Source organism: Jaculus jaculus, chromosome 4, assembly GCF_020740685.1.
Source record: "Jaculus jaculus isolate mJacJac1 chromosome 4, mJacJac1.mat.Y.cur, whole genome shotgun sequence".
Classification (NCBI taxonomy): domain Eukaryota; kingdom Metazoa; phylum Chordata; class Mammalia; order Rodentia; family Dipodidae; genus Jaculus; species Jaculus jaculus.
This window is the reverse complement of record NC_059105.1, coordinates 37,977,429-37,989,818: the sequence shown is the minus strand read 5'-3', so window position 1 is coordinate 37,989,818 and position 12,390 is coordinate 37,977,429. Positions and strand designations below refer to the sequence as shown.

Genomic DNA, 12,390 nt, shown 5'->3' with positions numbered 1-12,390 from the left:
GCAAGTTCCATGCCTCTGAGAGACCCTATCTCAAAAAGGCAGACATGGGGCTGGAGAGATGGCTCAACGGTTAAGGCGCTTGTCTGCGAAGCCTAAGGACCCAGGTTTGATTCCCCAGGACCCACATAAACCATATGCGCAAGGCAGCGCATGTTGCTGGAGTTCATTTAAAGTGGCTGGAGGCCCTGGCATGCCCATTTTTTCTTTCTCTCTTCTCTCTGTCTCTCTTCTTGCAAATAAATAAATACAAAATATAAAAATAAAATATGGTAGACAACTTAGCCGGGCGTGGTGGCACACGCCTTTAATCCCAGCACTCAGGAGGTAGAGGTAGGAGGATCGCGTGAGTTTGAGGCCACCCTGAGACTACATAGTGAATTGCAGGTCAGCCTGAGCTACAGTAAGACCCTACCTTGAAAAAAAAAAAAGGTAGACAACCCTATGAAGAACAATTTCTGAGGTTGTCCTTGAACTTCCACATGCACGAACACACATGAATACATTCACATGTGTGTACACACATAAATAAGCCAACAAACAAAGTATAGTCAGCCTTGTTCCATGGATTAGGTCCATGTGAATGCTGTACTGCTAATGTCTCCTCATTTTCTAATATTCAAAGCTTTCAGTTCCTTCCTCTTCTTTAGTTGCTATGTCCAGGCAATGTCTAAACCAGAAGGCACTTAAATAACTGATTCCAAAGTTCCACATAACTCCTGGACTGCATATATCCCAGAGGAAAAATGCATCTTCCCAGCTTTAGCAATGCTTGTAACAAGTAGATCTGGAGCTGGGTGCGTAGCTCAGACTTTGTAAATCACTAACCTAACATGTGAAGCTCTGGGTTTCCCCCTAACACCACACTTGGGGGTCGGGGGAAACACGGCTCTGAGTTTACTGTGATTCTTCCACCAGACTTTCATTGAAACCAAACCTGGTTGTAGATACACATTTATAGTATGCCATGTGTATGGCCTAGTGGACTCTTGTTTTCCTAGGCTTTATGTGCTCCATTCATGGGCTTTCCATGCATAGCTTACATATAGAGAATATTTATAATAATGGTTACCACTTACCTAGAACTTAATGTTATGCCAGTAACCATTTTAAATTGTGTTACCTAATTAACTCGTTTAATCTTCACAACAACTTTATAAGGTATGTACTATTTTTATTGTGCTAAAATATACACAATGTAAAATTTACCAACTTGACCATTTTAAACTTTCATTGACAACATCCATAATTATAGACAATAAATCATGATAATTCCCATCTACCACCTCCATTTTACCTCTCCCAAATCTGCCCTCTGTTGAATCCCTTCTTCTTCCCATTTAGTCTCTCTTCTAGTTTGGTATTTTTTCCCCCTCTTATTATGAAGGTGTTGTGTCAGGCACTGCAAGGTCATGAATATCAAGGCCATTTTGTGTCTGGAAGATTGCACTGTAAGCGGTCCTCTCTTCCTTTGGCTCTTTCATTCTTTCCACCACCTCTTCTGCAATGGCCCCTGAGCCTCGTAGGGTGTGGTTGAGATGTCAGTGCTGAGCACTCCACTGTCACTTCTCAGCACTATGATGAGTTTTGAGTCACCACAGTGATATCTTGATCATTTTAATTTGTGTAGTTCACTGTGTTAAGTATATCTAAATTGTTGTACAACCATTACTACTGTCCATTTCCAGAGTTTTAATTTTGTTTTTGTTTTCTTAATTTTTTAATTTTTATTTTTAGAGAGAGCCAGAGACAGAGAGAGAATTGGCACACCAGGGCCTTAGCCACTGCAATCGAACTCAGGCACTTGTGCCACCTAGTGGGCATGTGAAACCTAGCACTTGCCTCACCTTTGTGAGTCTGGCTTATGTGGGCTCTGAAGAGTGGGTCCTTGGGCTTCACAGGCAAGTGCCTTAACAGCTAAGCCATCTCTCCAGACCCAGAGTTTTATTTTTATTTTGCAAAACTTGAAACTGCCTATTAAACACTAATTTTCTCTTGTGACCAGCCCCTGTATCCACCTTTCTACTTCTGGCTCTTGACTGTGACTACTCTAAGAACCTCACATGAGTGGAATCATACAGTATTTCTTCTTTTGTATCTAGCTTATTTCACTTAGCGTAATGTCTTCAAGATCCATGCATGTTGGAGAATGTTTATTAATTTCCTCCCTCTTTGTAGCTGAATCATATTCTATTGTGCATATCTGTCCCATTTTGTTATGTATGCACTGGTGGACACTTGGGTTGCTTTCACACGTTAGCTACTGTGACTAACATCCTACGAACATAAGTGTACAAATGTCTGTTCATGATCCTGCTTTCAATTTTGTGTGTATATATCCAAAAAGGGATTGCCAGGTAATATGGTAATTCTACTGTCAACATTTTCAGTAACCACCATGTTTTCCATAGCTGTTATTTTATTTCCCACCAGCAATGCACAAGTGTTTCAGCTTCCCCAACAATGGTTCTCTGTTTTCTTTATTTTTTTTAAGTTTTGTGATAGTCACCCAAATGGATGTGAAATGGTATACCTCATTGCAATTTTGATTTAATTTCTGTAGTCATAGTGACTTTGAGCATTTTTTCATGTACTTGTTTATTAGCCATTTTTATGCAATTTTTTTAGAGAAATATCTCTTCAAGTCCTTTGCTAACTTTGTTTGTTTGTTTGTTTGTTTGTTTGTTTGTTTGTTTGTTTGAGGTAGGGTCTTGCTCTAGGCCAGGCTGACCTGGAATTCACTATGTAGTCTCAGGGTGGCCTCGAACTCTTGGCATTCCACCCACTTCTGCCTCCCAAGTGCTGGGATTAAAGGTGTGCGCCACCATGCTCTTTTTCCCATGCTTTCTTCTAAGAGTTTTATATTTTTGGCTCTTATGTTTAGGTCTCTTTGCTCTATTTTGAGTTTGCTTGCTTTTTTGAATATGGTGTAAGGTAAGGGCTAACTTCAATATTCTGTATGTAAAGTAAGTACATTTATCATTCCTACTGGACGGGTAAAGAATGAGGAATGGGGGTGGAGAGATGGCTTAGCAGTTAAGCACTTGCTTGTGGAGCCTAAGGACCCTGGTTCAAGGCTTGACTCCCCAGTACCCACATAAGCCAGATGCACAAGGTGGCTCATGCATCTGGAGTTCATATGCAGTGGCTGGAGGCCCTGGTGCACCCATTCTGTCTGTCTCTCCGCCTCTTTCTCTGTCTGTCACTCTCAAATAAATAAAAATAAACAAAAAAGTTTTACATGAGGAATGGAGAATTAGTGCCCCAAGGTTACACAGCTAGTTCAATCATGAAGACAAGATTCATATCCAGGCAGACTCAGCAATTTTAGTTGTTTGTCAAAGGCTGTGATGCTAAATGGCTTGGTCAGGAATCAAGACTTGGTACAACATTGCATTCATGAGAAAATTCATGACTTTCTTCCTTATGGCATGGCATTCAGGAATACATGGTTGTCACAGATGTATGGGGAGAAAGGCATCATTTGCATAGAACCCCAGAAATTAAACCTGCAGGGAAAGGGGCTTGCTGAGAGGGGTGGCATGTATACATGTCTGGTCACAGTCAACCAAGGTCCGGAGAAGGCTTGGCAGCCCCGCTGCACTGGCCTCACCCCTCGCCCCTCCCCAGCCTTCCCCGACTCTACCGCAGACAGACCAAGGGCCAGCCTCAGTCACACCTGCACAGTACCACAACAATGGGTGTCCTGAAACCTGGCCTTTGCCTGAGCCCACTGGGATAGGAGGGATAGCAGACACTAGCCATGTTCTTTTTTTTTTTTTAATTTTTTTTTTAATTTTATTTGAGAGAGACAGACACAGAGAGAAAGACAGATAAAGGGAGAGAGAGAGAATGGGCGCGCCAGGGCTTCCAGCCTCTGCAAACGAACTCCAGACGCGTGCGCCCCCTTGTGCATCTGGCTAACGTGGGACCTGGGGAACCGAGCCTCGAACCAGGGCCCTTAGGCTTCACAGGCAAGCGCTTAACCACTAAGCCATCTCTCCAGCCCAAATTGATAAGGTGGTATGTACCTGTTAAGTCCTAGGTACCCACTTGGCTGAAGCAGGAAGATCATTTAAGTCCAGGAGTTTAAAGCCAGTCTGGACAACATAACGACACTCTCTCAAGAAATAAAAACAAGGGGGCTGGAAAGTTTGCTTAGTGGTTAAGGCATTTGCCTGCCAAGCCAAAGGATCCCGGTTTGACTCTTCAGGACCCATGTAAGCCGGATGCACAAGGGGGCGCATGTGTCTGCAGTCCATTTGCAGTGGCTGGAGGCCCTGGCATGCCCATTCTCTCTCACACACACAATCTCTCTTTCTCTTTCTTTCTCTCTACCTCTCTATCTCTCTCAAATAAATAAATAAATAATATATTTTTTAAAAAGATACAGAAGGGTGTGGTGCCACACACCTTTAATCCCAGCACTTGGGAGGCAGAGGTAGGAGGATTGCCGTGAGTTTGAGGCCACCCTGAGACTCCACAGTGAATTTCAGGTCAGCCTGGGCTAGAGTGAGACCCTACCTTGAAAAACCAAAAAAAAAAAAAAAAAAAAACAGAAACAAAGGCACACACATAAATTTTTGATTAGCACATACTGGCTCTACATATTTATGAGGCTCAGTGTGGCAGCTCAGTACACATATACAGTATGTGCTTACACATATAGATGTGCAAATCAAGCTGATGCTTCCCAACTCCTAAAAACTTTGTGTTTGCAACCTTTGAGTTGCTCTCTTCAGGTTATTCATAAAATAGATAATAGATTATTGTGAATTCATCATTACCCCACTGCACTGTGGAACTAGAACCTATTGCTTCTATATGCTTTCTATGCCCACCTCTGCCCACACCTGCCTCCAACACTTACTATTCCACGTTCAGATCTACTTTTTAAAAAAAACCATTTTTTTTGTTCATTTTTATTTATTTATTTGTTTGAGAGCGACAGACACAGAGAGAAAGACAGATAGAGGGAGAGACAGAGAATGGGCGCGCCAGGGCTTCCAGCCTCTGCAAACGAACTCCAGACGCATGCGCCCCCTTGTGCATCTGGCTAACGTGGGACCTGGGGAATCGAGCCTCGAACCGGGGTCCTTAGGCTTCACAGGCAAGTGCTTAACCGCTAAGCCATCTCTCCAGCCCAATTTATTTTATTTTATTTATTTGAGAGAGCGAGAGAGGGAAAGAGGCAAACAGACAGACTCTCTTTCTATACAGACAGAGAGAAAGAAAGAAAGAGAGAGATCATGTTTTCTTTATCCATTCATCTGTTGGTGGGCATTTAGAGTAAGTCTATATCTTAGCTTTTATAAACAATACCAAAATAAACATAAGCTTGCATCATGTGTATGCTGATTTCATTTTCTTTTATTTATTCACTTGAGAGACAGACACAAAGAGCCACACATAGAGTGAGTATGGGCATGCCAAGGCCTCCCACCACTGCAAATGAATTCCAGTTGCCTGCACCACTTTGTGGTCTGGCTTTATGTGAGTAATGGAGACTCCAACTCAGGTTGTTAGGTTTTGCAGGCAAGCACCTTAACCCCCTTTTTTCAAAAAAAAAAAAAAGTGTTTTTTTTTTTTTTTGAATTTTCAATCAGAGAGAGATAGAAGAGAGACAGACAGAGAGAATGAGTGCATCAGGGCCTCAGGCTGCAACAAACAAACTCCAGATGTATGTGCCACTTTGTGCATCTGTCTTTACATGGGTACTAGGGAATCCAACCTGGGTCATTGGGCTTTGCAGGCAAGCATCTTAACTGCTGAGCCATAATTTCATTTTCTTCAGATATACATCCCATAGTGGGATTGCTGGATCATATGGTAGTGCTATCTTTTTGTTTTTTTCCCCAAATAGGATCTTGTGGTGTCATGTGACCCAGGCTGCACTTGAATTTGCTATGTAACTGAGGATGACCTTAGACTCTAGATCCTCCTTCGTCTGCAACCCAAGTGCTGGGATTACAGGCATGTGACACTATGCCCAGTTCATGTGCTCCTGGGGATTGAATACAGGCTTTGCGCATGTTAGGAATACTCCCGTGGAACTAAGCCACATTCCAGCCTCCCATAGGTTTCTGAAAAGGCCCCAAGTTGTTCTCCATACTGATTGACGGTCCTACCAACAGTGTATGATGCCTGATTCTCCATAGCCTATCAGCATTTAGTATTATTGCGGTTTTGTGTTTGTTTGTTTGCTTGTTTGTTTGTTTTGTTCTGTCTTTATTTTTTGAGGCAGGGTCTCACTCTAGCCCAGGCTGACCTGGAATTCACTTTGTAGTTTCAGGGTGGCCTCGAACTCACAGCAATCCTCCTACCTGTGCCTCCCGAGTGCTGGGATTAAAGGCGTGCACCACCACGCCCAGCTATTTGTCTTTTTATTTTTTTAAGTTCATTTAGGACTGGAGAGATAGCTTAGTGGTTAAGGTATTTGCCTGTAAAGCCTAAGGACCCATGTTTGACTCTCCAAGTCTCACGTAAGCCAGATATACCAAGTGACACAAGCATGCAAGGTCACACATGCACACAAGGTGACACATGCGTCTGGAGTTTGATTACAGCTGCTGGAGGCCCTGGTGCACCAATTCTCTCTCTCTCTCCTCTCCCTCGCTCTCACTGTCTCATATTTAAAAAAAAGGCCTGTCTGCTGAGCTTGCCTCAAAAGAAAACAAACAAACAAAGGTTTATTTGCATGTATGTGTGTGTGTGTGTGAGAGAGAGAGAGAGAGAGAGGGAAGGGAGAGAGAGAGTGTGTATACCCAGGCATCTTGGTGCTGCAAATGAACATCAGTTGCTTCTACCACTTTTTACATCCAGCTTATATGAATGAATAACTTAGGGACTAACCCTGAGTTAATAAGCCTTTCAAGCTGAACCATCTCTTTAGCCCAAGTAATAGCTATTCTAACTGAGGTAAGATGATCTCGCAATCTCTCTCTGAAGTTTGGATTTGCATTTCTCCAGTGGCTGAGGATGGGGAGCATTGCTTTCATATATGTGTTTGAATTTCTTCTGTGAGAAGTGTCTGTCATAACATTTGCCCATTTTTAAATTTTTTTAATTAACTTTTTAAAGTCCTTTATATGTTCTGGACATCCATCTTTTGTCAGATGCAGTTTGTGAAAGTAAAAATATCTAATTCTGAAGCCAGGCACAGTGGCTCATGCCTTGAATCCCAGCACTTGGGAGGCAGAGGTAGGAGGATCGCTGTGAGTTCAAGGGCACCCTGAGACTACATACTGAATTCCAGGTCAGCCTGGGCTAGAGTGAGACCCTACCTTGAAAAACAAGCAAACAAAAACAATCTAATTTTGTCAGTTGATTGTTCTATTATGCTACAGGTCTAACTTTGCTTTTGTCCCGTGCTTGCGTTAGGACTGCTTCTGACAGGGGCTGGAATGGTTTCTTGGAGGAAGAAGACACTGAGTAGAGTCTGATGGAAAAATAAGCAGAGAGAGAGACCTGGGCTTAGGTGAGCCGGGATCTAGATCAAGCAGCAGAAGTTCAGAGGAAGTAGACAGGCATGTAGAAAAATACCTGGAGAAGTGGGTGAGCGCCGAATTGTGGAGGGCTCTGCCCGCACGTTTTGACATCTCCGGGCCTCTTTCTTCATCCCCCATGGACTTCTGTACACACGGCTTGGATTGCCCTCTGCAGTTAGGTAGCAGCTGGCTGGCCAGGCCGCTCTGACCTTCCCAGGGACTCTGGCATCCTGCCACCCTGGGCAGGAGCACAGGTCCCACGGTCTCCTTCCATCCTAGGGCGAGTGGAGAAGACAGCAGATGCGAGGCAAGGAACAGGGACCTGGCTCCCCTTCACCCCTCTGTGTGTGTAGGCCTGGCAGACATGGAGAAGGCAGCAGGTCATTGCAAGTCCCTCGTTAAAGGGGGAGCGCGGCCACAGGCTGCTCTGCGCATACTAATTACTTGTCTCAGCAGAGGAAATCCAGAGCTGGGATCAACTGGCAAAGCCAAGGCAGGCCGAGCAGCTTGAAGCCAAAGCAGCCAACGTCCCGCTGTCATGTTTATTTCCCTGTTCCAGAAACTCCCTCCCTGGCTCCCTTCTGTCTCTCTTCATGTTTTGGAGTAACTTTTGGGTGAACGGTTAGGAATAGGATACCATGTTGGGGGTAGGACTGCAGAAATCAGGATGAAAAGAGGGTAGGCGCAATAAAGCTACTAAATTTTTAATGTTTCCTACCTATAAATGTAATCTAACAATTATAGTAAAATTTTAATTTTATTAAGAGAGATAGAGAGAGCCAGGAGTGGTGGTGCATGCCTTTAACCCCAGGACTTGGGAGGTTGAGGTAAGAAGATGACCATGAATCAGAGGCCAGCCTGGGATTATAGACTGAGCTCCAACTCAGCCTGGTCTAAAGTGAGACCCTACCTCAAAAAAAATATTTTTTTTAATTTAAAAATTAAAAAGAGACAGGCACACCTCTTTAATCCCAGCACTCAGGAGCTCAAGAGGCTGAGGTAAGAGGCTCACCATGAGTTCAAGGCCACCCTAAGACTATATAGTGAATTCCAGGTCTGCCTGAGCTAGTGAGACCCTACCTCAAACAAAAGAAAAAAAAAAAAAGAAGAGAAGAATGATCAGCATTCTTATGCCCAGCAGCCTAATATTGCTATTTATTAGCATTTAAATACATTTTTTCAGTCTTTCCCCCATAATCATATATAAATAAGCTATATGTTCAGTAGCTTATGACTATTCTATACATAATCTTTTGCACTTTGCTTGCTTCCACTCAGATTAGGAGCTTGGAAACAAGTGAACAGATTTCACTCTGACTGGCCTCTGTGGTAGCCCCTAGCTTCTGTGAGTTCTTTGGTTCATCTAATGGTATGACTTTGTTAACCAACTTAACAGCTGTCATTTCAGAAACTACCAAGAGAGGGCTGGAGAGATGGCTTATGTGGTTAAGGTACTTGCCTGGGGGTCCTAAGGACCCAGGTTCTATTCCTCAGTACCCACATAAGCCAGACACACATGGAGGCACATGTGTCTGGAGTTTGTCTGCAGTGGCTAGAGGCCCTGGTATACCCATTCTCTCTCTCCCTCATAAATAAATGAAATATTTTTTAAAAAGTTACCAAGAGAAGGCTGGAGAGATGGCTTAGAGGTTAAGGCTTTTGCCTGCAAAGCCAAAGAACCTCAGTTTGATTCCCCAAGACCCACGTAAGCCAGATGCACAAGGTGACACATGTGTCTGGAGTTCGTTTGCAGTGGCTAAAGGCCCTGGTGCACCCATTCTCTCTCTCTCTCTCCCTCTCTCTCTCTCTCTCTCTCTCTCTCTCTCTCTCTCTCTCTCTTTCTTCTTGTGCCTTTATCTCTCTCAAATAAATAAATAATAAAATATGTTTTTAATTACCAAGAGAAATCAGAAAAGAAACCGAAAAAGATTGTAGTAGGCAGAAAGTGACCCCAGTGATGTCTTTTGTTGAATCCCTGGAACCATGGAGATGTTAGGTTCCAAGGCAAAAGGAAAATAAGGTTCAGCTGGAATCTGGGCTGGTTACCTGATGGGAGCGTTTTGTTTTGTTTTGTTTTGGCACCATTTGGTGCTGGGGATTAGACCAAGGGCCTTGTACATACTAGGCAAGACTCTGCCAATGAGTTACATCTCAGACCTTGGTTTCTGAGACGGGGTCTCACTGTGTAGCTCAGGATGCCCTGAAACTTAATGTCCCCTGCTTCTCTTTCCCGTGGGCTAAGACTACAGGTATGTGCCACAACTTTTGGCCAATTGTTCTCAAACTGAGGACGTTATCTGGGTGGGTCCAGAGTAAACACAAGGATTCCTAAAATGAAAGAAGGACCTAAAAAAGGAAAGCCGGGGAGGGGGTGGGGGAACACAGCATGACAAGGACTCAGCCCAGTGTGTCTGGCTTCGAGAAGGAGGACACCAGCTGGAAAGGGCAGAGACTCCAGGAGGAACACAGCCCTGCCAATAGCTTGATGTTAGCCCAGCGAGACCCATTTCAAACTTCTAACTGCGAGACCTGTAAGCTACATCTGCATTATTTGAGCCACTAATTAAGTGTGTGTCAGTTGGTATAGTAGCCATGGGAAACTAATAACAGTGGCCAACATCAGTTTTCAAATGCTAAGCAAAACAATATGTAAATGGCCCCAACTGCAAGATAAGAGCATCCCTAACTTGTCTTGGCAACTCCCTGCACCTTGATCAAACTGCCCAGCAATGTTACAGAAGCAAGCTGGTACTTTCAAACTCCCACCAGCAAATAACAGCAGGGAGCAGAGCATATCATGTCATGCTAACAAGAGCCACAGCATCTCAGAAGAGGCTGGGCCTTGCTGCATTTGGAGAGAAGCCAGCTGAAGTAATGATCTACAGGGAAGGAATGAGGTTCCAATTCACCTAGCAGAGGCTTTTTTTGTTTGTTTTGTGTTTTGGGTGATTTTTTTTTTTTTCTTCGAAGTAGGGTCTCACTCTGGAATTTACTATGTGGTCTCAGGCTGGCCTCGAACCCTCAGCAATCCTCCTACCTCAGCCTCCCAAGTGCTGGGATCAAGGTCCCTATGATTCTGGAAGTCACATCTTGGTTCAAAGTAGAAAGAAAGGTGCCATCAAGCAAGCCTGTCACAACAGGCCCTTCTCTGAGGAAGCCGATTTTCCAGAAGCTTCCAGAGCTTCCCTCTCCATCTCTCTCCAGAACTGAATCATATGGGCACTCCAAGATGTAAAGGACTCTGAGAAAGCAAATATCTAGCAAAAGAAGAGCGGGAGAGATGGCTTAGCGGTTAAGGCGCTTGCCTGAGAAACCTAAGGGCTCATGTTGCACCCTCCAGGTCCCACATAAGCCATACACACAAAGTGACACAAGCATGCAATGTCACACATGCACACAAGAGGCACATGTCTGGAGTTCAATTGCAGCAGCTGAGGCCCTGGCACACCAATTCTCTCGTCTCTCTTTCTCACTGTCTGTCACCCTCTTATTTAAAAAAAAAAAAAAAAAGGCCAGTCTATTGGGCTTGCCTCACCACCAACCACCAAAAAAAGCAAAAGAAGCCAGGCATGGTGGTGCATGCCTTTTATCCCAGCACTTAGGAGGCAGAGGTAGGAAGATCGTCGAGAGTTTGAGGTCACCCTAAGACTGCATAGTAAATTCCAGGTCAGCAGGTCGGTCTGAGCTACAGTGAGACCCTACCTCCAGAGAAACAAAGAAAAAAAAAAAGGAGGAGGAGGAGGAGGTAGAAAAGGAGAAGGAGCAGGAACCAAAGGAGGAGGAAGCCCTGTTAATAAGAAGCATGGGAACGAAGTGTTGTGCAGTTATCAAAGTTTTCCACATCCTGGCTAAGGGGAAAGAGAAAATACTACTGTAAGTATTGAGTTCACAGTTTATATACCTCAGTTCATTTAATCCTTCGCCTAAGGACACAGCAAAATTAGGCAGTGAGGGCTGGAGGTCATGGCTTAGCAGTTAAGGGTTTGCCTACAAACCCAAAGGAGCCTGGTTCAATTCCCCAGGACCCACCTTAGCCAGATGCACAAGGGGATGCACACATCTGGAGTTCGTTTGCAGTGGTTGGAGGCCCTGGCACGCCCATTGTCTCTCTCTCTCTCTCTCCCTCTTTTTCTGTCAAATAAATAAATAAATAAAAATAAAATATATGTTAAAAAATTGGGCAGTCCTCTCTTTCCATCTCCGGCCGCCGTCGCGAGAGGAGCCGCCGCCGTGTCCGCGCATCTGCAATGGATGGTCGTGCGGAACTGCGCCAGTTTCCTGATCCAGAGGAAGAAGCAGACAAACAGCACCGAGCCCAGCGGAGATCCGGTCGGCAGAAGCCAGCCACCTCCTGCGTGCGGACCACCATCATCAAGAATGCGAGGGCCACCCTCAGCAGCATCGGACACACAATCTGCAAAAGCAAGTACCGCCCTGACCTGCGCACGGTGGCCATCCCAAGAGCCAGTGCCGTCCTGCGCAGCCCGAAGCCTGTGGTGGAGAAGAGGAAGCGGACCGGCCCGCTAGGAGCTCCTGAGCCCTGTGCCCCCTAGAAGCAATAAAGAGTCCACTGACTTTCTCAAAACAACAACAACAAAAAAATTGTGCAGTGAATTAGTTACTTTCTCATTGCTGGTACAAAGCCTCAACCAGAAGCAGCTTAAGGTAGGTAGGAATTTCAGTTTACAGTTCCAAAGGGTTGAGTCTACCATGGTGAGGAGAGCATGGCAAGAGTGAGAAACCAGCGTCACATCATCACGTCAGCAGAGAGGAAGAAGCACAAGAGAACCGGCAAGCAGAGCTGCTCTGTAATAGCTCAAGGCCCACCCTCAGTGACACACTTCCTCCAGCAAGGCTATCCCTCCTACCTGTACCACAAAATTCTCAAAACAGCTGAGGACCAAGT

The 12,390-nt window shown here is 44.7% G+C and overlaps 1 pseudogene; it reads left to right on the top strand.

Annotated features, from left to right (window-relative positions):
* The first annotated feature begins 9,870 nt into the window (after positions 1–9,870).
* LOC123460078 lies at positions 9,871–12,037 on the top strand (annotated as a pseudogene).
* The last annotated feature ends 353 nt before the right edge of the window (positions 12,038–12,390 follow it).